Source organism: Diorhabda carinulata, chromosome 4, assembly GCF_026250575.1.
Source record: "Diorhabda carinulata isolate Delta chromosome 4, icDioCari1.1, whole genome shotgun sequence".
NCBI classification, from domain to species: domain Eukaryota; kingdom Metazoa; phylum Arthropoda; class Insecta; order Coleoptera; family Chrysomelidae; genus Diorhabda; species Diorhabda carinulata.
In genome coordinates this window covers 9,650,767-9,678,438 of record NC_079463.1, presented here as the reverse complement: position 1 = coordinate 9,678,438, position 27,672 = coordinate 9,650,767, and the positions used below count along the sequence as shown (strand labels likewise).

Sequence of the window (27,672 nt, the reverse complement as noted above, 5' to 3'; positions counted from 1 at the left end):
TAAAAAAATAGAATTTAGTCACTCAAGGAATAAACAATCGTTTTCGACCTCAAAAACAAATAAAACTTTGAGAAAAATGATCAAACATATTTTATTATATATAGTGTTAAATCGCATGTTATAATTCTTCCTATTATCCCTATTTGGTCGTTGATAAGGCAAATCAATTTTTGTAGACACTATTATTTACGCTCCATTTACTTCAACTGGTATACCTTCTATATTTATGTTGTTTTCTTGGAGGTCCAACTTTTATTGATATAAAACATCCACGCTTTTGAGGGTGAAATTAGTTTTTAGTTCAATTGATAGTCACAGACCAGAAATTCGTGAAAATATAATTTCTTACTATATTATATTGTCTAGCTACAACTTTTTTTACTTGAAAATTTACAACTGTGCGTTCTTACCCTAGTCGGTATGCAACTAACGATACCCTGCATTGTTATGTTAGTTGCATATATGATCTCGCGTGTATCATTTGATATGTTCTAAGTTATACTGGTTACATACCTATTTTTCGTTATGAAAACCAGTAAAGCAATTTATACTTTTTTGATACTGATAATCTTACACAGATTATAAGTAATATAAGCTATTTAAAAAATGGATATCAGTCACTAAAAGAATAATGAATAGTCTTCGACCTCAAAAACAAATAAAATTTTGAGAAAAGTGGATAAACATATTCGTTGATTGAGGTAATGGAATGTTGGCGAAAAGACTTGAAAAATGATCAAATGTTTTTCTTCTTTGAATTAGTAATTTATACCATATCTGAAAATCTTATTTCTTCCGTTTAGAATGTATATTTTTAATCAACTGATTTCAAACTAGTTCGGACTCTTTAAAGAGTGCCAGAAATAATTTTTTGTTTATTCAAAAACAAACGAATTTTCGTTATTTCAGTATATTCCATTGATGGCTGAAGGTTTCATTTTATTTAATGAATCAAACACTTGGAGTAGACATGTTAAAAGAAGTTTGAAAGGTTGGGTGCATGGAGCACTACTAACCATTAGTCTCATCTGCGTTTCTATTTTTTTGGAGTTGAAGTTCACTACAAGAATAAAAGTATCCAATCCGTACACTTCAGAGGTAATCACGGTAAATTAGGTAAGAAGTGATAATTATTATTTTATGTATACAATCAGTTTAAGAATGGTGTATTTTGCTTAAATACCCTTTAATAATAAGTTTAGAGTAATTAATTTGATTAACGGCTGGTATATATAGAACTTTACAGGGTGTTCAGAGATTTTATGCAAAAAATTCGGAAATAAGTAATGTTGAAAAAATAATGCTGTGACTTGAACAAATTTCTCATACGCCCCTTCGTTTTTGAGATATAGGCATTTGAAGTTGCGAAATCAGAACTTTACTTATTTGAGTATATTGTCTAATTTATACATTCGAACATTATGATTTTTTGAGGGATGATTACGTATATCAATGTAGTGTTTTTGACGAAATAAATAATTCTACACTACTTGGGCGGCTCATTCCCAATGGTTACGTTAGGTTAGTTTAGTTGCATGGTGTTTCTTTTTAATACGTTTGAAGTGATTCAGGTGAATAATACTCTTATGAAAATTTTTTATAATTTTGTTGGATATTAAATGCACAAATGTTCTCAAAGGATCTATTGTGCCCCCTTTCTTGCTGCGATAATGAAGAACCCGGTGTTTACATCTGATCTGTTAATCCTACTCCTCCTAGAAAGTTCAGAATGTGGGATGACAGATCTTCGTCTTCTGTTCACTTCTCACACTTCAAGAGAATGAGGTATCCTCTGCACAACAGAATCTGCACATCGTATTACCTGCCAAGTCTAGTGTCTTAAAATGCCCATTGGGGTGACAGTGCCCTAATAGGACTCCTGAGACTGTTAGTATATCTTCTTTGGTTATAGCTTTCCAGAAGTGTCTTTGCTTATATCAACCCTTGGAGGTTTCCCAGTAGCTGGTTTTATTCTTATCTACTTTTTTTCCAATGTTTTCTCTATTCTTTTGTAGCTGATACCACGCAATGGTTCAGGTCCAATGAAGAGTTTGTCTGCCTCTACTTTAACTGATCTCTCAGCTATTTCGTTTCCCTACACTCCGATTTGTCCCGGAATCCATTGCAGGTCTGCTTTATTTTTCTTGCCTAGCTCTTTGAATTCGACTAGGCGTTCTTAACGTAGTTTGGATTTTATGATACATATTTTTCAATTGCATAAATGTCTACTTGAAAAATATTTGGTGTGTTTCCCAGGCTTTCAGAGTGTTTAGTTCTGGACTCGTACACTCCTATTCCAGTTCTGTGTGCTGCTTTAGAATCTATGCACCATTTGATGATATTTCTGTTCGTTTTTCATGGGCGGTTTTTGTTTGGTGATTTTGTCTCTAAACATTCTGTGTGATGTTATTTCTGCCAGACTCTCCAGTACTATGTGCAAGCCAATTTTTGAACCTTCGAGAAATTGTTCCTCGTGGTATTTAGACTGGTTCTAGTTCCCCAAACCATTGCCCTGTATGTCATTATTGGTCTCACAATTGCCTTGCACATCCACAGTAGAATCGTTGGGTTACAACTCCTATTTCTCCCTATACAATTTCTGTACACCATCAGGATTTTTTTTATCTAACACTTGGTAACAGTTTTCACAATATAACTCGTGAACTACTACAAAAAAGGGTCAAATTTCTGGTACTTAGAGGTAGTTAAGTGAACTTTATAATGAAACAAAAAGCAACCTCCTTTTAGTTAATATTTGTACGAAATATTGAGGATGGTACGTTTTCTAGTTGTTTCTTGGTTGTAGATATTTCCTATGTGAAAATTACAAAGTAGATTATGTATTCATATATTGATTTGAGGACGATTTGAATCTCGATTAGTGATAATTGAAGATGTTTTTTATGAATAAACTTTTTTTCAAAATATGCATATTTGTTCATTCACCTAACCTCAATCTTCAAGATAGTCTTATAAGATGTTCATGAATGATATAATCTGATATAATCTAACTAAAAATACTTTCTCCTGCAGTAACAATGAGTTATTTATGCTTCTTCTAAAAATATTACAATTCTTTGGGAAAAATCAGCCCTAAAAATCCGTAGCAGCACCTTTTCAAGCAAAATATCCCACAAAAATTGGAGATCATTATGCAAAATACTTCATCATTTCTCCTGCGAGATTAAGTTTGCAGGATGCAACGAACAAGAATGTTGATGAAAAGGTTTTTTATGTATACTTTTCCGCACCACCAATGAGGTAGTATACTCGGCGCGTTTTTTTTAACGTGGTTTCCCCTGTAGGCCTATTCCACGATCTACTGGAGTCCTGTTCGTTACTAAATAATGAATTAACTGTCATGACATCGAAACCGATTTTGATTTTTATGAAGAAATTCGTAGGGAATAGAATACGAGTAGAAAAGAAGGAAAATTTTGCAAAAAATCAAGAAACACTCTCGGTCTTCTACAATGTGATCCCATTGGAGATTCAGTTCAAAAAAAAAAACAACCACTTCTTTCTGACTCAGGATTATGAAGAGAAATGATTCCGTGTATGTTTCTATTCAAAGAAAAAGAACGACCACCTCAATATGAATGAGAAAGACCAGTAGAAATGATGGAGTTTGGAAAGGAACAGAAAACACTCGCAGTCTCCCATAGTGTATGGAGTAAGAGCTCAGGTGCGACTGCCCGGGTTGAAACCAAGTCTGAACGACGCGGTTGAGCTATGTTACCCATGACACTTCATGGTGACGGTCGTGTTTCTGTTATAAAAAAGAACGACCACCGCTTTTTGAAGGAGAAATACTATTAGAAATGATTCCGTGTATGTTTCTATTCAAAAAAAAAAGAACGACCACCTCAATATGAATGAGAAAGACCAGAAGAAATGATGGAGTTTGAAGAGAATCAGAAAACACTCGCAGTCTCCCATAGTGTATAGAGTAAGAGCTCAGGTGCGACTGCCCGGGTTGAAACCAAGTCTGAACGACGCGGTTGAGCTATGTTACCTATGACACTTCTTGGTGACGGTCGTGTTTCTGTTATAAAAAAGAACGACCACCGCTTTTTGAAGGAGAAATACTATTAGAAATGATTCCGTGTATGTTTCTATTCAAAAAAAAAAGAACGACCACCTCAATATGAATGAGAAAGACTAGAAGAAATGATGAAGTTTGGAAAGAAACAGAAAACACTTGCAGTCTCCCATAGTGTATGGAGTAAGAGCTCAGGTGCGACTGCCCGGGTTGAAACCAAGTCTGAACGACGCGGTTGAGCTATGTTACCCATGACACTTCATGGTGACGGTCGTGTTTCTGTTATAAAAAAGAACGACCACCGCTATTTGAAGGAGAAATACTATTAGAAATGATTCCGTGAATGTTTCTATTCAAAGAAAAAGAACGACCACCTCAATATGAATGAGAAAGACCAGAAGAAATGATGGAGTTTGGAAAGAAACAGAAAACACTGGCAGTCTCCCATAGTGTATGGAGTAAGAGTTCAGGTGCGACTGCCCGGGTTGAAACCAAGTCTGAACGACGCGGTTGAGCTATGTTACCCATGACACTTCATGGTGACGGTCGTGTTTCTGTTAGAAAAAAGAACGACCACCGCTTTTTGAAGGAGAAATATTATTAGAAATGATTCCGTGTATGTTTCTATTCAAAAAAAAAGAACGACCACCTCAATATGAATGAGAAAGACTAGAAGAAATGATGAAGTTTGGAAAGAAACAGAAAACACTCGCAGTCTCCCATAGTGTATGGAGTAAGAACTCAGGTGCGACTGCCCGGGTTGAAACCAAGTCTGAACGACGCGGTTGAGCTATGTTACCCATGACACTTCATGGTGACGGTCGTGTTTCTGTTATAAAAAAGAACGACCACCGCTTTTTGAAGGAGAAATACTATTAGAAATGATTCCGTGTATGTTTCTATTCAAAGAAAAATAAAGGCCACCTCAGTATGAATGAGAAAGACCAGAAGAAATGATGGAGTTTGGAAAGAAACAGAAAACACTCGCAGTCTCCCATAGTGTATGGAGTAAGAGCTCAGGTGCGACTGCCCGGGTTGAAACCAAGTCTGAACGACGCGGTTGAGCTATGTTACCCATGACACTTCATGGTGACGGTCGTGTTTCTGTTAGAAAAAAGAACGACCACCGCTTTTTGAAGGAGAAATACTATTAGAAATGATTCCGTGTATGTTTCTATTCAAAGAAAAAGAACGACCACCTCTATTTGAATGAGAAAGACCAGTAGAAATGATGGAGTTTGGAAAGAAACAGAAAACACTCGCAGTCTTCCATAGTGTATGGAGTAAGAGCTCAGGTGCGACTGCCCGGGTTGAAACCAAGTCTGAACGACGCGGTTGAGCTATGTTACCCATGACACTTCATGGTGACGGTCGTGTTTCTGTTAGAAAAAAGAACGACCACCGCTTTTTGAAGGAGAAATACTATTAGAAATGATTCCGTGTATGTTTCTATTCAAAGAAAAAGAACGACCACCTCTATTTGAATGAGAAACCAGTAGAAATGATTCCGAGTATGTTTCTATTCAAAGAAAAAGAACGACCACCTCTATATGAATGAGAAAGACCAGAAGAAATGATGGAGTTTGGAAAGAAACAGAAAACACTCGCAGTCTCCCATAGTGTATGGAGTAAGAGTTCAGGTGCGACTGCCCGGGTTGAAACCAAGTCTCAACGACGCGGTTGAGCTATGTTACCCATGACACTTCATGGTGACGGTCGTGTTTCTGTTAGAAAAAAGAACGACCACCGCTTTTTGAAGGAGAAATATTATTAGAAATGATTCCGTGTATGTTTCTATTCAAAGAAAAAGAACGACCACCTCTATATGAATGAGAAAAACCAGAAGAAATGATGGAGTTTGGAAAGAAACAGAAAACACTCGCAGTCTCCCATAGTGTATGGAGTAAGAGCTCAGGTGCGACTGCCCGGGTTGAAACCAAGTCTGAACGACGCGGTTGAGCTATGTTACCCATGACACTTCATGGTGACGGTCGTGTTTCTGTTAGAAAAAAGAACGACCACCGCTTTTTGAAGGAGAAATATTATTAGAAATGATTCCGTGTATGTTTCTATTCAAAGAAAAAGAACGACCACCTCTATATGAATGAGAAAGACCAGAAGAAATGATGGAGTTTGGAAAGAAACAGAAAACACTCGCAGTCTCCCATAGTGTATGGAGTAAGAGCTCAGGTGCGACTGCCCGGGTTGAAACCAAGTCTGAACGACGCGGTTGAGCTATGTTACCCATGACACTTCATGGTGACGGTCGTGTTTCTGTTAGAAAAAAGAACGACCACCGCTTTTTGAAGGAGAAATATTATTAGAAATGATTCCGTGTATGTTTCTATTCAAAGAAAAAGAACGACCACCTCTATATGAATGAGAAAAACCAGAAGAAATGATGGAGTTTGGAAAGAAACAGAAAACACTCGCAGTCTCCCATAGTGTATGGAGTAAGAGCTCAGGTGCGACTGCCCGGGTTGAAACCAAGTCTGAACGACGCGGTTGAGCTATGTTACCCATGACACTTCATGGTGACGGTCGTGTTTCTGTTATAAAAAAGAACGACCACCGCTTTTTGAAGGAGAAATACTATTAGAAATGATTCCGTGTATGTTTCTATTCAAAGAAAAAGAACGACCACCTCTATTTGAATGAGAAACCAGTAGAAATGATTCCGAGTATGTTTCTATTCAAAGAAAAAGAACGACCACCTCTATATGAATGAGAAAGACCAGAAGAAATGATGGAGTTTGGAAAGAAACAGAAAACACTCGCAGTCTCCCATAGTGTATGGAGTAAGAGCTCAGGTGCGACTGCCCGGGTTGAAACCAAGTCTGAACGACGCGGTTGAGCTATGTTACCCATGACACTTCATGGTGACGGTCGTGTTTCTGTTAGAAAAAAGAACGACCACCGCTTTTTGAAGGAGAAATATTATTAGAAATGATTCCGTGTATGTTTCTATTCAAAGAAAAAGAACGACCACCTCTATATGAATGAGAAAAACCAGAAGAAATGATGGAGTTTGGAAAGAAACAGAAAACACTCGCAGTCTCCCATAGTGTATGGAGTAAGAGCTCAGGTGCGACTGCCCGGGTTGAAACCAAGTCTGAACGACGCGGTTGAGCTATGTTACCCATGACACTTCATGGTGACGGTCGTGTTTCTGTTATAAAAAAGAACGACCACCGCTTTTTGAAGGAGAAATACTATTAGAAATGATTCCGTGTATGTTTCTATTCAAAGAAAAAGAACGACCACCTCTATTTGAATGAGAAACCAGTAGAAATGATTCCGAGTATGTTTCTATTCAAAGAAAAAGAACGACCACCTCTATATGAATGAGAAAGACCAGAAGAAATGATGGAGTTTGGAAAGAAACAGAAAACACTCGCAGTCTCCCATAGTGTATGGAGTAAGAGCTCAGGTGCGACTGCCCGGGTTGAAACCAAGTCTGAACGACGCGGTTGAGCTATGTTACCCATGACACTTCATGGTGACGGTCGTGTTTCTGTTAGAAAAAAGAACGACCACCGCTTTTTGAAGGAGAAATATTATTAGAAATGATTCCGTGTATGTTTCTATTCAAAGAAAAAGAACGACCACCTCTATATGAATGAGAAAAACCAGAAGAAATGATGGAGTTTGGAAAGAAACAGAAAACACTCGCAGTCTCCCATAGTGTATGGAGTAAGAGCTCAGGTGCGACTGCCCGGGTTGAAACCAAGTCTGAACGACGCGGTTGAGCTATGTTACCCATGACACTTCATGGTGACGGTCGTGTTTCTGTTAGAAAAAAGAACGACCACCGCTTTTTGAAGGAGAAATATTATTAGAAATGATTCCGTGTATGTTTCTATTCAAAGAAAAAGAACGACCACCTCTATATGAATGAGAAAAACCAGAAGAAATGATGGAGTTTGGAAAGAAACAGAAAACACTCGCAGTCTCCCATAGTGTATGGAGTAAGAGCTCAGGTGCGACTGCCCGGGTTGAAACCAAGTCTGAACGACGCGGTTGAGCTATGTTACCCATGACACTTCATGGTGACGGTCGTGTTTCTGTTAGAAAAAAGAACGACCACCGCTTTTTGAAGGAGAAATATTATTAGAAATGATTCCGTGTATGTTTCTATTCAAAGAAAAAGAACGACCACCTCTATATGAATGAGAAAAACCAGAAGAAATGATGGAGTTTGGAAAGAAACAGAAAACACTCGCAGTCTCCCATAGTGTATGGAGTAAGAGCTCAGGTGCGACTGCCCGGGTTGAAACCAAGTCTGAACGACGCGGTTGAGCTATGTTACCCATGACACTTCATGGTGACGGTCGTGTTTCTGTTAGAAAAAAGAACGACCACCGCTTTTTGAAGGAGAAATATTATTAGAAATGATTCCGTGTATGTTTCTATTCAAAGAAAAAGAACGACCACCTCTATATGAATGAGAAAAACCAGAAGAAATGATGGAGTTTGGAAAGAAACAGAAAACACTCGCAGTCTCCCATAGTGTATGGAGTAAGAGCTCAGGTGCGACTGCCCGGGTTGAAACCAAGTCTGAACGACGCGGTTGAGCTATGTTACCCATGACACTTCATGGTGACGGTCGTGTTTCTGTTATAAAAAAGAACGACCACCGCTTTTTGAAGGAGAAATACTATTAGAAATGATTCCGTGTATGTTTCTATTCAAAGAAAAAGAACGACCACCTCTATTTGAATGAGAAACCAGTAGAAATGATTCCGAGTATGTTTCTATTCAAAGAAAAAGAACGACCACCTCTATATGAATGAGAAAGACCAGAAGAAATGATGGAGTTTGGAAAGAAACAGAAAACACTCGCAGTCTCCCATAGTGTATGGAGTAAGAGCTCAGGTGCGACTGCCCGGGTTGAAACCAAGTCTGAACGACGCGGTTGAGCTATGTTACCCATGACACTTCATGGTGACGGTCGTGTTTCTGTTAGAAAAAAGAACGACCACCGCTTTTTGAAGGAGAAATATTATTAGAAATGATTCCGTGTATGTTTCTATTCAAAGAAAAAGAACGACCACCTCTATATGAATGAGAAAAACCAGAAGAAATGATGGAGTTTGGAAAGAAACAGAAAACACTCGCAGTCTCCCATAGTGTATGGAGTAAGAGCTCAGGTGCGACTGCCCGGGTTGAAACCAAGTCTGAACGACGCGGTTGAGCTATGTTACCCATGACACTTCATGGTGACGGTCGTGTTTCTGTTAGAAAAAAGAACGACCACCGCTTTTTGAAGGAGAAATATTATTAGAAATGATTCCGTGTATGTTTCTATTCAAAGAAAAAGAACGACCACCTCTATATGAATGAGAAAAACCAGAAGAAATGATGGAGTTTGGAAAGAAACAGAAAACACTCGCAGTCTCCCATAGTGTATGGAGTAAGAGCTCAGGTGCGACTGCCCGGGTTGAAACCAAGTCTGAACGACGCGGTTGAGCTATGTTACCCATGACACTTCATGGTGACGGTCGTGTTTCTGTTAGAAAAAAGAACGACCACCGCTTTTTGAAGGAGAAATATTATTAGAAATGATTCCGTGTATGTTTCTATTCAAAGAAAAAGAACGACCACCTCTATATGAATGAGAAAAACCAGAAGAAATGATGGAGTTTGGAAAGAAACAGAAAACACTCGCAGTCTCCCATAGTGTATGGAGTAAGAGCTCAGGTGCGACTGCCCGGGTTGAAACCAAGTCTGAACGACGCGGTTGAGCTATGTTACCCATGACACTTCATGGTGACGGTCGTGTTTCTGTTAGAAAAAAGAACGACCACCGCTTTTTGAAGGAGAAATATTATTAGAAATGATTCCGTGTATGTTTCTATTCAAAGAAAAAGAACGACCACCTCTATATGAATGAGAAAAACCAGAAGAAATGATGGAGTTTGGAAAGAAACAGAAAACACTCGCAGTCTCCCATAGTGTATGGAGTAAGAGCTCAGGTGCGACTGCCCGGGTTGAAACCAAGTCTGAACGACGCGGTTGAGCTATGTTACCCATGACACTTCATGGTGACGGTCGTGTTTCTGTTAGAAAAAAGAACGACCACCGCTTTTTGAAGGAGAAATATTATTAGAAATGATTCCGTGTATGTTTCTATTCAAAGAAAAAGAACGACCACCTCTATATGAATGAGAAAAACCAGAAGAAATGATGGAGTTTGGAAAGAAACAGAAAACACTCGCAGTCTCCCATAGTGTATGGAGTAAGAGCTCAGGTGCGACTGCCCGGGTTGAAACCAAGTCTGAACGACGCGGTTGAGCTATGTTACCCATGACACTTCATGGTGACGGTCGTGTTTCTGTTATAAAAAAGAACGACCACCGCTTTTTGAAGGAGAAATACTATTAGAAATGATTCCGTGTATGTTTCTATTCAAAGAAAAAGAACGACCACCTCTATTTGAATGAGAAACCAGTAGAAATGATTCCGAGTATGTTTCTATTCAAAGAAAAAGAACGACCACCTCTATATGAATGAGAAAGACCAGAAGAAATGATGGAGTTTGGAAAGAAACAGAAAACACTCGCAGTCTCCCATAGTGTATGGAGTAAGAGCTCAGGTGCGACTGCCCGGGTTGAAACCAAGTCTGAACGACGCGGTTGAGCTATGTTACCCATGACACTTCATGGTGACGGTCGTGTTTCTGTTAGAAAAAAGAACGACCACCGCTTTTTGAAGGAGAAATATTATTAGAAATGATTCCGTGTATGTTTCTATTCAAAGAAAAAGAACGACCACCTCTATATGAATGAGAAAAACCAGAAGAAATGATGGAGTTTGGAAAGAAACAGAAAACACTCGCAGTCTCCCATAGTGTATGGAGTAAGAGCTCAGGTGCGACTGCCCGGGTTGAAACCAAGTCTGAACGACGCGGTTGAGCTATGTTACCCATGACACTTCATGGTGACGGTCGTGTTTCTGTTAGAAAAAAGAACGACCACCGCTTTTTGAAGGAGAAATACTATTAGAAATGATTCCGTGTATGTTTCTATTCAAAGAAAAAGAACGACCACCTCTATTTGAATGAGAAACCAGTAGAAATGATTCCGAGTATGTTTCTATTCAAAGAAAAAGAACGACCACCTCTATATGAATGAGAAAGACCAGAAGAAATGATGGAGTTTGGAAAGAAACAGAAAACACTCGCAGTCTCCCATAGTGTATGGAGTAAGAGCTCAGGTGCGACTGCCCGGGTTGAAACCAAGTCTGAACGACGCGGTTGAGCTATGTTACCCATGACACTTCATGGTGACGGTCGTGTTTCTGTTAGAAAAAAGAACGACCACCGCTTTTTGAAGGAGAAATATTATTAGAAATGATTCCGTGTATGTTTCTATTCAAAGAAAAAGAACGACCACCTCTATATGAATGAGAAAAACCAGAAGAAATGATGGAGTTTGGAAAGAAACAGAAAACACTCGCAGTCTCCCATAGTGTATGGAGTAAGAGCTCAGGTGCGACTGCCCGGGTTGAAACCAAGTCTGAACGACGCGGTTGAGCTATGTTACCCATGACACTTCATGGTGACGGTCGTGTTTCTGTTAGAAAAAAGAACGACCACCGCTTTTTGAAGGAGAAATATTATTAGAAATGATTCCGTGTATGTTTCTATTCAAAGAAAAAGAACGACCACCTCTATATGAATGAGAAAAACCAGAAGAAATGATGGAGTTTGGAAAGAAACAGAAAACACTCGCAGTCTCCCATAGTGTATGGAGTAAGAGCTCAGGTGCGACTGCCCGGGTTGAAACCAAGTCTGAACGACGCGGTTGAGCTATGTTACCCATGACACTTCATGGTGACGGTCGTGTTTCTGTTAGAAAAAAGAACGACCACCGCTTTTTGAAGGAGAAATATTATTAGAAATGATTCCGTGTATGTTTCTATTCAAAGAAAAAGAACGACCACCTCTATATGAATGAGAAAAACCAGAAGAAATGATGGAGTTTGGAAAGAAACAGAAAACACTCGCAGTCTCCCATAGTGTATGGAGTAAGAGCTCAGGTGCGACTGCCCGGGTTGAAACCAAGTCTGAACGACGCGGTTGAGCTATGTTACCCATGACACTTCATGGTGACGGTCGTGTTTCTGTTAGAAAAAAGAACGACCACCGCTTTTTGAAGGAGAAATATTATTAGAAATGATTCCGTGTATGTTTCTATTCAAAGAAAAAGAACGACCACCTCTATATGAATGAGAAAAACCAGAAGAAATGATGGAGTTTGGAAAGAAACAGAAAACACTCGCAGTCTCCCATAGTGTATGGAGTAAGAGCTCAGGTGCGACTGCCCGGGTTGAAACCAAGTCTGAACGACGCGGTTGAGCTATGTTACCCATGACACTTCATGGTGACGGTCGTGTTTCTGTTATAAAAAAGAACGACCACCGCTTTTTGAAGGAGAAATACTATTAGAAATGATTCCGTGTATGTTTCTATTCAAAGAAAAAGAACGACCACCTCTATTTGAATGAGAAACCAGTAGAAATGATTCCGAGTATGTTTCTATTCAAAGAAAAAGAACGACCACCTCTATATGAATGAGAAAGACCAGAAGAAATGATGGAGTTTGGAAAGAAACAGAAAACACTCGCAGTCTCCCATAGTGTATGGAGTAAGAGCTCAGGTGCGACTGCCCGGGTTGAAACCAAGTCTGAACGACGCGGTTGAGCTATGTTACCCATGACACTTCATGGTGACGGTCGTGTTTCTGTTAGAAAAAAGAACGACCACCGCTTTTTGAAGGAGAAATATTATTAGAAATGATTCCGTGTATGTTTCTATTCAAAGAAAAAGAACGACCACCTCTATATGAATGAGAAAAACCAGAAGAAATGATGGAGTTTGGAAAGAAACAGAAAACACTCGCAGTCTCCCATAGTGTATGGAGTAAGAGCTCAGGTGCGACTGCCCGGGTTGAAACCAAGTCTGAACGACGCGGTTGAGCTATGTTACCCATGACACTTCATGGTGACGGTCGTGTTTCTGTTAGAAAAAAGAACGACCACCGCTTTTTGAAGGAGAAATATTATTAGAAATGATTCCGTGTATGTTTCTATTCAAAGAAAAAGAACGACCACCTCTATATGAATGAGAAAAACCAGAAGAAATGATGGAGTTTGGAAAGAAACAGAAAACACTCGCAGTCTCCCATAGTGTATGGAGTAAGAGCTCAGGTGCGACTGCCCGGGTTGAAACCAAGTCTGAACGACGCGGTTGAGCTATGTTACCCATGACACTTCATGGTGACGGTCGTGTTTCTGTTAGAAAAAAGAACGACCACCGCTTTTTGAAGGAGAAATATTATTAGAAATGATTCCGTGTATGTTTCTATTCAAAGAAAAAGAACGACCACCTCTATATGAATGAGAAAAACCAGAAGAAATGATGGAGTTTGGAAAGAAACAGAAAACACTCGCAGTCTCCCATAGTGTATGGAGTAAGAGCTCAGGTGCGACTGCCCGGGTTGAAACCAAGTCTGAACGACGCGGTTGAGCTATGTTACCCATGACACTTCATGGTGACGGTCGTGTTTCTGTTAGAAAAAAGAACGACCACCGCTTTTTGAAGGAGAAATACTATTAGAAATGATTGCGTGTATGTTTCTATTCAATGAAAAAGAACGACCACCTCTATATGAATGAGAAAAACCAGAAGAAATGATGGAGTTTGGAAAGAAACAGAAAACACTCGCAGTCTCCCATAGTGTATGGAGTAAGAGCTCAGGTGCGACTGCCCGGGTTGAAACCAAGTCTGAACGACGCGGTTGAGCTATGTTACCCATTACACTTCATGGTGACGGTCGTGTTTCTGTTAGAAAAAAGAACGACCACCGCTTTTTGAAGGAGAAATATTATTAGAAATGATTCCGTGTATGTTTCTATTCAAAGAAAAAGAACGACCACCTCTATATGAATGAGAAAAACCAGAAGAAATGATGGAGTTTGGAAAGAAACAGAAAACACTCGCAGTCTCCCATAGTGTATGGAGTAAGAGCTCAGGTGCGACTGCCCGGGTTGAAACCAAGTCTGAACGACGCGGTTGAGCTATGTTACCCATGACACTTCATGGTGACGGTCGTGTTTCTGTTAGAAAAAAGAACGACCACCGCTTTTTGAAGGAGAAATACTATTAGAAATGATTCCGTGTATGTTTCTATTCAAAGAAAAAGAACGACCACCTCTATTTGAATGAGAAAGACCAGTAGAAATGATGGAGTTTGGAAAGAAACAGAAAACACTCGCAGTCTTCCATAGTGTATGGAGTAAGAGCTCAGGTGCGACTGCCCGGGTTGAAACCAAGTCTGAACGACGCGGTTGAGCTATGTTACCCATGACACTTCATGGTGACGGTCGTGTTTCTGTTAGAAAAAAGAACGACCACCGCTTTTTGAAGGAGAAATACTATTAGAAATGATTCCGTGTATGTTTCTATTCAAAGAAAAAGAACGACCACCTCTATTTGAATGAGAAACCAGTAGAAATGATTCCGAGTATGTTTCTATTCAAAGAAAAAGAACGACCACCTCTATATGAATGAGAAAGACCAGAAGAAATGATGGAGTTTGGAAAGAAACAGAAAACACTCGCAGTCTCCCATAGTGTATGGAGTAAGAGTTCAGGTGCGACTGCCCGGGTTGAAACCAAGTCTCAACGACGCGGTTGAGCTATGTTACCCATGACACTTCATGGTGACGGTCGTGTTTCTGTTAGAAAAAAGAACGACCACCGCTTTTTGAAGGAGAAATATTATTAGAAATGATTCCGTGTATGTTTCTATTCAAAAAAAAAGAACGACCACCTCAATATGAATGAGAAAGACTAGAAGAAATGATGAAGTTTGGAAAGAAACAGAAAACACTCGCAGTCTCCCATAGTGTATGGAGTAAGAACTCAGGTGCGACTGCCCGGGTTGAAACCAAGTCTGAACGACGCGGTTGAGCTATGTTACCCATGACACTTCATGGTGACGGTCGTGTTTCTGTTAGAAAAAAGAACGACCACCGCTTTTTGAAGGAGAAATATTATTAGAAATGATTCCGTGTATGTTTCTATTCAAAGAAAAAGAACGACCACCTCTATATGAATGAGAAAAACCAGAAGAAATGATGGAGTTTGGAAAGAAACAGAAAACACTCGCAGTCTCCCATAGTGTATGGAGTAAGAGCTCAGGTGCGACTGCCCGGGTTGAAACCAAGTCTGAACGACGCGGTTGAGCTATGTTACCCATGACACTTCATGGTGACGGTCGTGTTTCTGTTAGAAAAAAGAACGACCACCGCTTTTTGAAGGAGAAATATTATTAGAAATGATTCCGTGTATGTTTCTATTCAAAGAAAAAGAACGACCACCTCTATATGAATGAGAAAGACCAGAAGAAATGATGGAGTTTGGAAAGAAACAGAAAACACTCGCAGTCTCCCATAGTGTATGGAGTAAGAGCTCAGGTGCGACTGCCCGGGTTGAAACCAAGTCTGAACGACGCGGTTGAGCTATGTTACCCATGACACTTCATGGTGACGGTCGTGTTTCTGTTAGAAAAAAGAACGACCACCGCTTTTTGAAGGAGAAATATTATTAGAAATGATTCCGTGTATGTTTCTATTCAAAGAAAAAGAACGACCACCTCTATATGAATGAGAAAAACCAGAAGAAATGATGGAGTTTGGAAAGAAACAGAAAACACTCGCAGTCTCCCATAGTGTATGGAGTAAGAGCTCAGGTGCGACTGCCCGGGTTGAAACCAAGTCTGAACGACGCGGTTGAGCTATGTTACCCATGACACTTCATGGTGACGGTCGTGTTTCTGTTATAAAAAAGAACGACCACCGCTTTTTGAAGGAGAAATACTATTAGAAATGATTCCGTGTATGTTTCTATTCAAAGAAAAAGAACGACCACCTCTATATGAATGAGAAACCAGTAGAAATGATTCCGAGTATGTTTCTATTCAAAGAAAAAGAACGACCACCTCTATATGAATGAGAAAGACCAGAAGAAATGATGGAGTTTGGAAAGAAACAGAAAACACTCGCAGTCTCCCATAGTGTATGGAGTAAGAGCTCAGGTGCGACTGCCCGGGTTGAAACCAAGTCTGAACGACGCGGTTGAGCTATGTTACCCATGACACTTCATGGTGACGGTCGTGTTTCTGTTATAAAAAAGAACGACCACCGCTTTTTGAAGGAGAAATACTATTAGAAATGATTCCGTGTATGTTTCTATTCAAAGAAAAAGAACGACCACCTCTATTTGAATGAGAAACCAGTAGAAATGATTCCGAGTATGTTTCTATTCAAAGAAAAAGAACGACCACCTCTATATGAATGAGAAAGACCAGAAGAAATGATGGAGTTTGGAAAGAAACAGAAAACACTCGCAGTCTCCCATAGTGTATGGAGTAAGAGCTCAGGTGCGACTGCCCGGGTTGAAACCAAGTCTGAACGACGCGGTTGAGCTATGTTACCCATGACACTTCATGGTGACGGTCGTGTTTCTGTTATAAAAAAGAACGACCACCGCTTTTTGAAGGAGAAATACTATTAGAAATGATTCCGTGTATGTTTCTATTCAAAGAAAAAGAACGACCACCTCTATTTGAATGAGAAACCAGTAGAAATGATTCCGAGTATGTTTCTATTCAAAGAAAAAGAACGACCACCTCTATATGAATGAGAAAGACCAGAAGAAATGATGGAGTTTGGAAAGAAACAGAAAACACTCGCAGTCTCCCATAGTGTATGGAGTAAGAGCTCAGGTGCGACTGCCCGGGTTGAAACCAAGTCTGAACGACGCGGTTGAGCTATGTTACCCATGACACTTCATGGTGACGGTCGTGTTTCTGTTAGAAAAAAGAACGACCACCGCTTTTTGAAGGAGAAATATTATTAGAAATGATTCCGTGTATGTTTCTATTCAAAGAAAAAGAACGACCACCTCTATATGAATGAGAAAAACCAGAAGAAATGATGGAGTTTGGAAAGAAACAGAAAACACTCGCAGTCTCCCATAGTGTATGGAGTAAGAGCTCAGGTGCGACTGCCCGGGTTGAAACCAAGTCTGAACGACGCGGTTGAGCTATGTTACCCATGACACTTCATGGTGACGGTCGTGTTTCTGTTATAAAAAAGAACGACCACCGCTTTTTGAAGGAGAAATACTATTAGAAATGATTCCGTGTATGTTTCTATTCAAAGAAAAAGAACGACCACCTCTATTTGAATGAGAAACCAGTAGAAATGATTCCGAGTATGTTTCTATTCAAAGAAAAAGAACGACCACCTCTATATGAATGAGAAAGACCAGAAGAAATGATGGAGTTTGGAAAGAAACAGAAAACACTCGCAGTCTCCCATAGTGTATGGAGTAAGAGCTCAGGTGCGACTGCCCGGGTTGAAACCAAGTCTGAACGACGCGGTTGAGCTATGTTACCCATGACACTTCATGGTGACGGTCGTGTTTCTGTTAGAAAAAAGAACGACCACCGCTTTTTGAAGGAGAAATATTATTAGAAATGATTCCGTGTATGTTTCTATTCAAAGAAAAAGAACGACCACCTCTATATGAATGAGAAAAACCAGAAGAAATGATGGAGTTTGGAAAGAAACAGAAAACACTCGCAGTCTCCCATAGTGTATGGAGTAAGAGCTCAGGTGCGACTGCCCGGGTTGAAACCAAGTCTGAACGACGCGGTTGAGCTATGTTACCCATGACACTTCATGGTGACGGTCGTGTTTCTGTTAGAAAAAAGAACGACCACCGCTTTTTGAAGGAGAAATATTATTAGAAATGATTCCGTGTATGTTTCTATTCAAAGAAAAAGAACGACCACCTCTATATGAATGAGAAAAACCAGAAGAAATGATGGAGTTTGGAAAGAAACAGAAAACACTCGCAGTCTCCCATAGTGTATGGAGTAAGAGCTCAGGTGCGACTGCCCGGGTTGAAACCAAGTCTGAACGACGCGGTTGAGCTATGTTACCCATGACACTTCATGGTGACGGTCGTGTTTCTGTTAGAAAAAAGAACGACCACCGCTTTTTGAAGGAGAAATATTATTAGAAATGATTCCGTGTATGTTTCTATTCAAAGAAAAAGAACGACCACCTCTATATGAATGAGAAAAACCAGAAGAAATGATGGAGTTTGGAAAGAAACAGAAAACACTCGCAGTCTCCCATAGTGTATGGAGTAAGAGCTCAGGTGCGACTGCCCGGGTTGAAACCAAGTCTGAACGACGCGGTTGAGCTATGTTACCCATGACACTTCATGGTGACGGTCGTGTTTCTGTTAGAAAAAAGAACGACCACCGCTTTTTGAAGGAGAAATATTATTAGAAATGATTCCGTGTATGTTTCTATTCAAAGAAAAAGAACGACCACCTCTATATGAATGAGAAAAACCAGAAGAAATGATGGAGTTTGGAAAGAAACAGAAAACACTCGCAGTCTCCCATAGTGTATGGAGTAAGAACTCAGGTGCGACTGCCCGGGTTGAAACCAAGTCTGAACGACGCGGTTGAGCTATGTTACCCATGACACTTCATGGTGACGGTCGTGTTTCTGTTAGAAAAAAGAACGACCACCGCTTTTTGAAGGAGAAATATTATTAGAAATGATTCCGTGTATGTTTCTATTCAAAGAAAAAGAACGACCACCTCTATATGAATGAGAAAAACCAGAAGAAATGATGGAGTTTGGAAAGAAACAGAAAACACTCGCAGTCTCCCATAGTGTATGGAGTAAGAGCTCAGGTGCGACTGCCCGGGTTGAAACCAAGTCTGAACGACGCGGTTGAGCTATGTTACCCATGACACTTCATGGTGACGGTCGTGTTTCTGTTAGAAAAAAGAACGACCACCGCTTTTTGAAGGAGAAATACTATTAGAAATGATTGCGTGTATGTTTCTATTCAAAGAAAAAGAACGACCACCACTATATGAATGAGAAAAACCAGAAGAAATGATGGAGTTTGGAAAGAAACAGAAAACACTCGCAGTCTCCCATAGTGTATGGAGTAAGAGCTCAGGTGCGACTGCCCGGGTTGAAACCAAGTCTGAACGACGCGGTTGAGCTATGTTACCCATGACACTTCATGGTGACGGTCGTGTTTCTGTTAGAAAAAAGAACGACCACCGCTTTTTGAAGGAGAAATACTATTAGAAATGATTGCGTGTATGTTTCTATTCAAAGAAAAAGAACGACCACCACTATATGAATGAGAAAAACCAGAAGAAATGATGGAGTTTGGAAAGAAACAGAAAACACTCGCAGTCTCCCATAGTGTATGGAGTAAGAGCTCAGGTGCGACTGCCCGGGTTGAAACCAAGTCTGAACGACGCGGTTGAGCTATGTTACCCATGACACTTCATGGTGACGGTCGTGTTTCTGTTAGAAAAAAGAACGACCACCGCTTTTTGAAGGAGAAATATTATTAGAAATGATTCCGTGTATGTTTCTATTCAAAGAAAAAGAACGACCACCTCTATATGAATGAGAAAGACCAGAAGAAATGATGGAGTTTGGAAAGAAACAGAAAACACTCGCAGTCTCCCATAGTGTATGGAGTAAGAGCTCAGGTGCGACTGCCCGGGTTGAAACCAAGTCTGAACGACGCGGTTGAGCTATGTTACCCATGACACTTCATGGTGACGGTCGTGTTTCTGTTAGAAAAAAGAACGACCACCGCTTTTTGAAGGAGAAATATTATTAGAAATGATTCCGTGTATGTTTCTATTCAAAGAAAAAGAACGACCACCTCTATATGAATGAGAAAAACCAGAAGAAATGATGGAGTTTGGAAAGAAACAGAAAACACTCGCAGTCTCCCATAGTGTATGGAGTAAGAGCTCAGGTGCGACTGCCCGGGTTGAAACCAAGTCTGAACGACGCGGTTGAGCTATGTTACCCATGACACTTCATGGTGACGGTCGTGTTTCTGTTAGAAAAAAGAACGACCACCGCTTTTTGAAGGAGAAATATTATTAGAAATGATTCCGTGTATGTTTCTATTCAAAGAAAAAGAACGACCACCTCTATATGAATGAGAAAGACCAGAAGAAATGATGGAGTTTGGAAAGAAACAGAAAACACTCGCAGTCTCCCATAGTGTATGGAGTAAGAGCTCAGGTGCGACTGCCCGGGTTGAAACCAAGTCTGAACGACGCGGTTGAGCTATGTTACCCATGACACTTCATGGTGACGGTCGTGTTTCTGTTAGAAAAAAGAACGACCACCGCTTTTTGAAGGAGAAATATTATTAGAAATGATTCCGTGTATGTTTCTATTCAAAGAAAAAGAACGACCACCTCTATATGAATGAGAAAGACCAGAAGAAATGATGGAGTTTGGAAAGAAACAGAAAACACTCGCAGTCTCCCATAGTGTATGGAGTAAGAGCTCAGATGCGACTGCCCGGGTTGAAACCAAGTCTGAACGACGCGGTTGAGCTATGTTACCCATGACACTTCATGGTGACGGTCGTGTTTCTGTTAGAAAAAAGAACGACCACCGCTTTTTGAAGGAGAAATATTATTAGAAATGATTCCGTGTATGTTTCTATTCAAAGAAAAAGAACGACCACCTCTATATGAATGAGAAAGACCAGAAGAAATGATGGAGTTTGGAAAGAAACAGAAAACACTCGCAGTCTCCCATAGTGTATGGAGTAAGAGCTCAGGTGCGACTGCCCGGGTTGAAACCAAGTCTGAACGACGCGGTTGAGCTATGTTACCCATGACACTTCATGGTGACGGTCGTGTTTCTGTTATAAAAAAGAACGACCACCGCTTTTTGAAGGAGAAATACTATTAGAAATGATTCCGTGTATGTTTCTATTCAAAGAAAAAGAACGACCACCTCTATTTGAATGAGAAACCAGTAGAAATGATTCCGAGTATGTTTCTATTCAAAGAAAAAGAACGACCACCTCTATATGAATGAGAAAGACCAGAAGAAATGATGGAGTTTGGAAAGAAACAGAAAACACTCGCAGTCTCCCATAGTGTATGGAGTAAGAGCTCAGGTGCGACTGCCCGGGTTGAAACCAAGTCTGAACGACGCGGTTGAGCTATGTTACCCATGACACTTCATGGTGACGGTCGTGTTTCTGTTAGAAAAAAGAACGACCACCGCTTTTTGAAGGAGAAATATTATTAGAAATGATTCCGTGTATGTTTCTATTCAAAGAAAAAGAACGACCACCTCTATATGAATGAGAAAAACCAGAAGAAATGATGGAGTTTGGAAAGAAACAGAAAACACTCGCAGTCTCCCATAGTGTATGGAGTAAGAGCTCAGGTGCGACTGCCCGGGTTGAAACCAAGTCTGAACGACGCGGTTGAGCTATGTTACCCATGACACTTCATGGTGACGGTCGTGTTTCTGTTAGAAAAAAGAACGACCACCGCTTTTTGAAGGAGAAATACTATTAGAAATGATTGCGTGTATGTTTCTATTCAAAGAAAAAGAACGACCACCTCTATATGAATGAGAAAAACCAGAAGAAATGATGGAGTTTGGAAAGAAACAGAAAACACTCGCAGTCTCCCATAGTGTATGGAGTAAGAGCTCAGGTGCGACTGCCCGAGTTGAAACCAAGTCTGAACGACGCGGTTGAGCTATGTTACCCATGACACTTCATGGTGACGGTCGTGTTTCTGTTAGAAAAAAGAACGACCACCGCTTTTTGAAGGAGAAATATTATTAGAAATGATTCCGTGTATGTTTCTATTCAAAGAAAAAGAACGACCACCTCTATATGAATGAGAAAAACCAGAAGAAATGATGGAGTTTGGAAAGAAACAGAAAACACTCGCAGTCTCCCATAGTGTATGGAGTAAGAGCTCAGGTGCGACTGCCCGGGTTGAAACCAAGTCTGAACGACGCGGTTGAGCTATGTTACCCATGACACTTCATGGTGACGGTCGTGTTTCTGTTAGAAAAAAGAACGACCACCGCTTTTTGAAGGAGAAATACTATTAGAAATGATTGCGTGTATGTTTCTATTCAAAGAAAAAGAACGACCACCACTATATGAATGAGAAAAACCAGAAGAAATGATGGAGTTTGGAAAGAAACAGAAAACACTCGCAGTCTCCCATAGTGTATGAAGTAAGAGCTCAGGTGCGACTGCCCGGGTTGAAACCAAGTCTGAACGACGCGGTTGAGCTATGTTATCCATGACACTTCATGGTGACGGTCGTGTTTCTGTTAGAAAAAAGAACGACCACCTCTATTTGAATGAGAAAGACCAGTAGAAATGATTCCGAGTATGTTTTTATTCAAAGAAAAAGAACGACCACCTCTATATGAATGAGAAAGACCACTAGAAATGATGGAGTTTGGAAAGAAACAGAAAACACTCGCAGTCTTCCATAGTGTATGGAGTAAGAGCTCAGGTGCGACTGCCCGGGTTGAAACCAAGTCTGAACGACGCGGTTGAGCTATGTTACCCATGACACTTCATGGTGACGGTCGTGTTTCTGTTAGAAAAAAGAACGACCACCGCTTTTTGAAGGAGAAATATTATTAGAAATGATTCCGTGTATGTTTCTATTCAAAGAAAAAGAACGACCACCTCTATATGAATGAGAAAGACCAGAAGAAATGATGGAGTTTGGAAAGAAACAGAAAACACTCGCAGTCTCCCATAGTGTATGGAGTAAGAGCTCAGGTGCGACTGCCCGGGTTGAAACCAAGTCTGAACGACGCGGTTGAGCTATGTTACCCATGACACTTCATGGTGACGGTCGTGTTTCTGTTAGAAAAAAGAACGACCACCGCTTTTTGAAGGAGAAATATTATTAGAAATGATTCCGTGTATGTTTCTATTCAAAGAAAAAGAACGACCACCTCTATATGAATGAGAAAGACCAGAAGAAATGATGGAGTTTGGAAAGAAACAGAAAACACTCGCAGTCTCCCATAGTGTATGGAGTAAGAGCTCAGGTGCGACTGCCCGGGTTGAAACCAAGTCTGAACGACGCGGTTGAGCTATGTTACCCATGACACTTCATGGTGACCGTCGTGTTTCTGTTAGAAAAAAGAACGACCACCGCTTTTTGAAGGAGAAATATTATTAGAAATGATTCCGTGTATGTTTCTATTCAAAGAAAAAGAACGACCACCTCTATATGAATGAGAAAAACCAGAAGAAATGATGGAGTTTGGAAAGAAACAGAAAACACTCGCAGTCTCCCATAGTGTATGGAGTAAGAGCTCAGGTGCGACTGCCCGGGTTGAAACCAAGTCTGAACGACGCGGTTGAGCTATGTTACCCATGACACTTCATGGTGACGGTCGTGTTTCTGTTATAAAAAAGAACGACCACCGCTTTTTGAAGGAGAAATACTATTAGAAATGATTCCGTGTATGTTTCTATTCAAAGAAAAAGAACGACCACCTCTATTTGAATGAGAAACCAGTAGAAATGATTCCGAGTATGTTTCTATTCAAAGAAAAAGAACGACCACCTCTATATGAATGAGAAAGACCAGAAGAAATGATGGAGTTTGGAAAGAAACAGAAAACACTCGCAGTCTCCCATAGTGTATGGAGTAAGAGCTCAGGTGCGACTGCCCGGGTTGAAACCAAGTCTGAACGACGCGGTTGAGCTATGTTACCCATGACACTTCATGGTGACGGTCGTGTTTCTGTTAGAAAAAAGAACGACCACCGCTTTTTGAAGGAGAAATATTATTAGAAATGATTCCGTGTATGTTTCTATTCAAAGAAAAAGAACGACCACCTCTATATGAATGAGAAAAACCAGAAGAAATGATGGAGTTTGGAAAGAAACAGAAAACACTCGCAGTCTCCCATAGTGTATGGAGTAAGAGCTCAGGTGCGACTGCCCGGGTTGAAACCAAGTCTGAACGACGCGGTTGAGCTATGTTACCCATGACACTTCATGGTGACGGTCGTGTTTCTGTTAGAAAAAAGAACGACCACCGCTTTTTGAAGGAGAAATACTATTAGAAATGATTGCGTGTATGTTTCTATTCAAAGAAAAAGAACGACCACCTCTATATGAATGAGAAAAACCAGAAGAAATGATGGAGTTTGGAAAGAAACAGAAAACACTCGCAGTCTCCCATAGTGTATGGAGTAAGAGCTCAGGTGCGACTGCCCGGGTTGAAACCAAGTCTGAACGACGCGGTTGAGCTATGTTACCCATGACACTTCATGGTGACGGTCGTGTTTCTGTTAGAAAAAAGAACGACCACCGCTTTTTGAAGGAGAAATATTATTAGAAATGATTCCGTGTATGTTTCTATTCAAAGAAAAAGAACGACCACCTCTATATGAATGAGAAAAACCAGAAGAAATGATGGAGTTTGGAAAGAAACAGAAAACACTCGCAGTCTCCCATAGTGTATGGAGTAAGAGCTCAGGTGCGACTGCCCGGGTTGAAACCAAGTCTGAACGACGCGGTTGAGCTATGTTACCCATGACACTTCATGGTGACGGTCGTGTTTCTGTTAGAAAAAAGAACGACCACCGCTTTTTGAAGGAGAAATACTATTAGAAATGATTGCGTGTATGTTTCTATTCAAAGAAAAAGAACGACCACCACTATATGAATGAGAAAAACCAGAAGAAATGATGGAGTTTGGAAAGAAACAGAAAACACTCGCAGTCTCCCATAGTGTATGAAGTAAGAGCTCAGGTGCGACTGCCCGGGTTGAAACCAAGTCTGAACGACGCGGTTGAGCTATGTTATCCATGACACTTCATGGTGACGGTCGTGTTTCTGTTAGAAAAAAGAACGACCACCTCTATTTGAATGAGAAAGACCAGTAGAAATGATTCCGAGTATGTTTCTATTCAAAGAAAAAGAACGACCACCTCTATATGAATGAGAAAGACCACTAGAAATGATGGAGTTTGGAAAGAAACAGAAAACACTCGCAGTCTTCCATAGTGTATGGAGTAAGAGCTCAGGTGCGACTGCCCGGGTTGAAACCAAGTCTGAACGACGCGGTTGAGCTATGTTACCCATGACACTTCATGGTGACGGTCGTGTTTCTGTTGGAAAAAAGAACGACCACCGCTCTTTGATGACTGACGAGAGTTCTGAAAAAAACCTTGTGTGAGTTCTTCAATTGCCAATATAATTTTAAAGTTTAAACTAATCTATTTAAATTCACTAAACCACACAAATGTAAGCATACCAAGAACTCATGTTCTTCGTTATACCTTTAAATTAAATACAATTTTAGAAGAAGAAGATAAGAAAGGAAATAACAATGATTGCAATAATTGTCGTGGAATAAAGCTAATTAGCACATAGCTCAAGATAAACGAATAAATCAAGTATATTACGACTAAACCGTCAAGGAGAAATTATATTTAAATATAAAAGTATGGAATGGAATATCAATAAGCAGAAGTTGAAATGAAAGTTGAAGCAAAAACAAATTTGGATATAATTAGGAAAAATGATGAGAAAAATGAGAAAACAAATAATATACAATAAAATAGAAGAATGGAAGCCAAGTTATTAGTGAGAAAATTGATGAAATCATAGATATAATAGAAGAAAGGAAAGAAAACTAAAACAAGATAATAGGTGAGAAAATATGTCAAGATAGAAACAAATTTATTAATACAAAAAAAGAGAAATCGAAAAAAAACAACAAACTGATAAATAAAAAGAAGGAGAGAGAGAAAATCACTGATAATAATAAATGAAATGGCAATGGCAAAAGAAGGCAATGTGAAATAACAATAATAGCAGTTCGTAACACTCAAGAATTGAAAAAAAAAATCATATATGAGGAATGGAATCTATCACAGACTTTTGAAATCAAAGGAATATAAAATGATAGAAAGTAAATATTGAGAGATTTCCTACTAGTTAACAAGGTATGCCAGATGGAACTGTTGTAAGATGGAAAATACAAAACAAAGTAATTAAAACATAAATATAGAAAAAAAAAACAACAAGAACATGAATAGAAATTTGAACAAGAAAATTCAACGCATATATAATGAAATAGATAAGAATATGAAAACAAAGGAGAAAGATAATTAGTAAGAAAATTGATGAGAGTATCAAGAATATAAATGAAGATATGGACAAGGAGATAGAAGATAGACGTGGCAACGTAAACAAGACAATTTTAGAAAAAATAAGTCAAAAAATGGAAATAATTTTATAAATACAATTAGTTGAACGAGAAAGAAATGGAAAATCAGAGAAGCTGATGAATAATTCACTCATTTAAATAAAAAAAAGTATAAGAGAATACTGAAGATAAGGGAATATAAGGTGAAGCGGGAATATTAATAGTAGGTCCCACAATTATGATAAAAAAGTACAATAACAATCAATAATTGAAAAAGAAAAGATAAAACATTTGATACACCATGCATGCATATATGTAATATAATATACAAGAGGTAATAAAATGGTAATAAAATTATACAAAATTCAATCATTAATACATTTCAATTTAGAAAATAATTGAAGGGTGAAATGTTATTAAATAAATAATGTTTCAATCAAATACTGAAATACAAGAAAAGATGATAGCCAACTGATAGAAAGAGAAATAATTAGAACGAAGAAACTATAAACTGTAAAATTGAATAACATTGTTATTGTCAAGAGAGTAATATTAATAATTATTTACAGGAAAAGGTTATATACATTGAATCAAACCTATTTGACAGTGAAAATGATCAAGAAATTTGATCAAGTGTTGTGACAGTTAAAGTAAATTGAAAATAAATAATAGGTAAAAAGAAATATTAAAATAAAAACAAATAAATAAAAGGAAATAGAGAAATTTAAAATATTAATGGAAAGGAAATCAAAGTGCAGTTACAAAGCAAATTGAATGTAAACAATTGCTAATCAGAGCGCAAGTCTTACTTCTTAAATTCAATTTATAACGTATAATTTTCGTTAATAAAAAATGGAAAGCTTAAAGACTCACCTTTTTCCTAAAAATAATCCTTTAATCCAACTAACAACACAAAATATTTTCAATGAAATTATACACCCGGTTCACCCGCGTCCTTAACAACAAATCAATCGACACAACCGACCTCGACCGTATCTCGAGAGAAACTGAGATTTGTACATCCAATATACACCGATAGATGTGCGCCACCGTAATGACTAATTTGAAAATTACCTGTAATACCGGTTTATCTATGAATCAGTATTAGTCATCAACTAGAAATTTATTTGTTGTACTAAAAACCGGTATTACTACCATCTTTAATGTGTAACTAACATAAATTCTATTTGATTTTCGTTTCAAATTTGTCGAAAATAATGTTTTCAAACTTTGAAAAAGGCTGTTTCAAATTTTTGTGAGGCCAGAAAATTTTTTCAAAATATCTTCACTTATTCATGTTTAGGTAGACTTTTCTTTGTTATGAAGTTTGCATCTTGCAGTGGATACTGCAAGATGTAACTGTAAAATATAATCAAAACTTTGGATATGAATAAGTAACGGGCCTATTTTCTTAGCTGATATTTTTCATGGTTTCAACATAAAATGAACATAAATAAACAAGCTTTAAGCTTACCAAATATGAGGAAAATTATTTGTTTTATTGCCTACTTTAAGTAATTCTGCTACA

General features: G+C 39.1%; 1 long non-coding RNA gene across 1 annotated transcript; it reads left to right on the top strand.

Annotated features, from left to right (window-relative positions):
• Window positions 1–515: 515 nt before the first annotated feature.
• LOC130892695 (uncharacterized) lies at window positions 516–2,878 on the top strand. Its single transcript, XR_009059077.1, has 3 exons — window positions 516–701; window positions 910–1,116; window positions 2,807–2,878. It is a non-coding gene; the product is annotated as an uncharacterized LOC130892695 (long non-coding RNA).
• The last annotated feature ends 24,794 nt before the right edge of the window (window positions 2,879–27,672 follow it).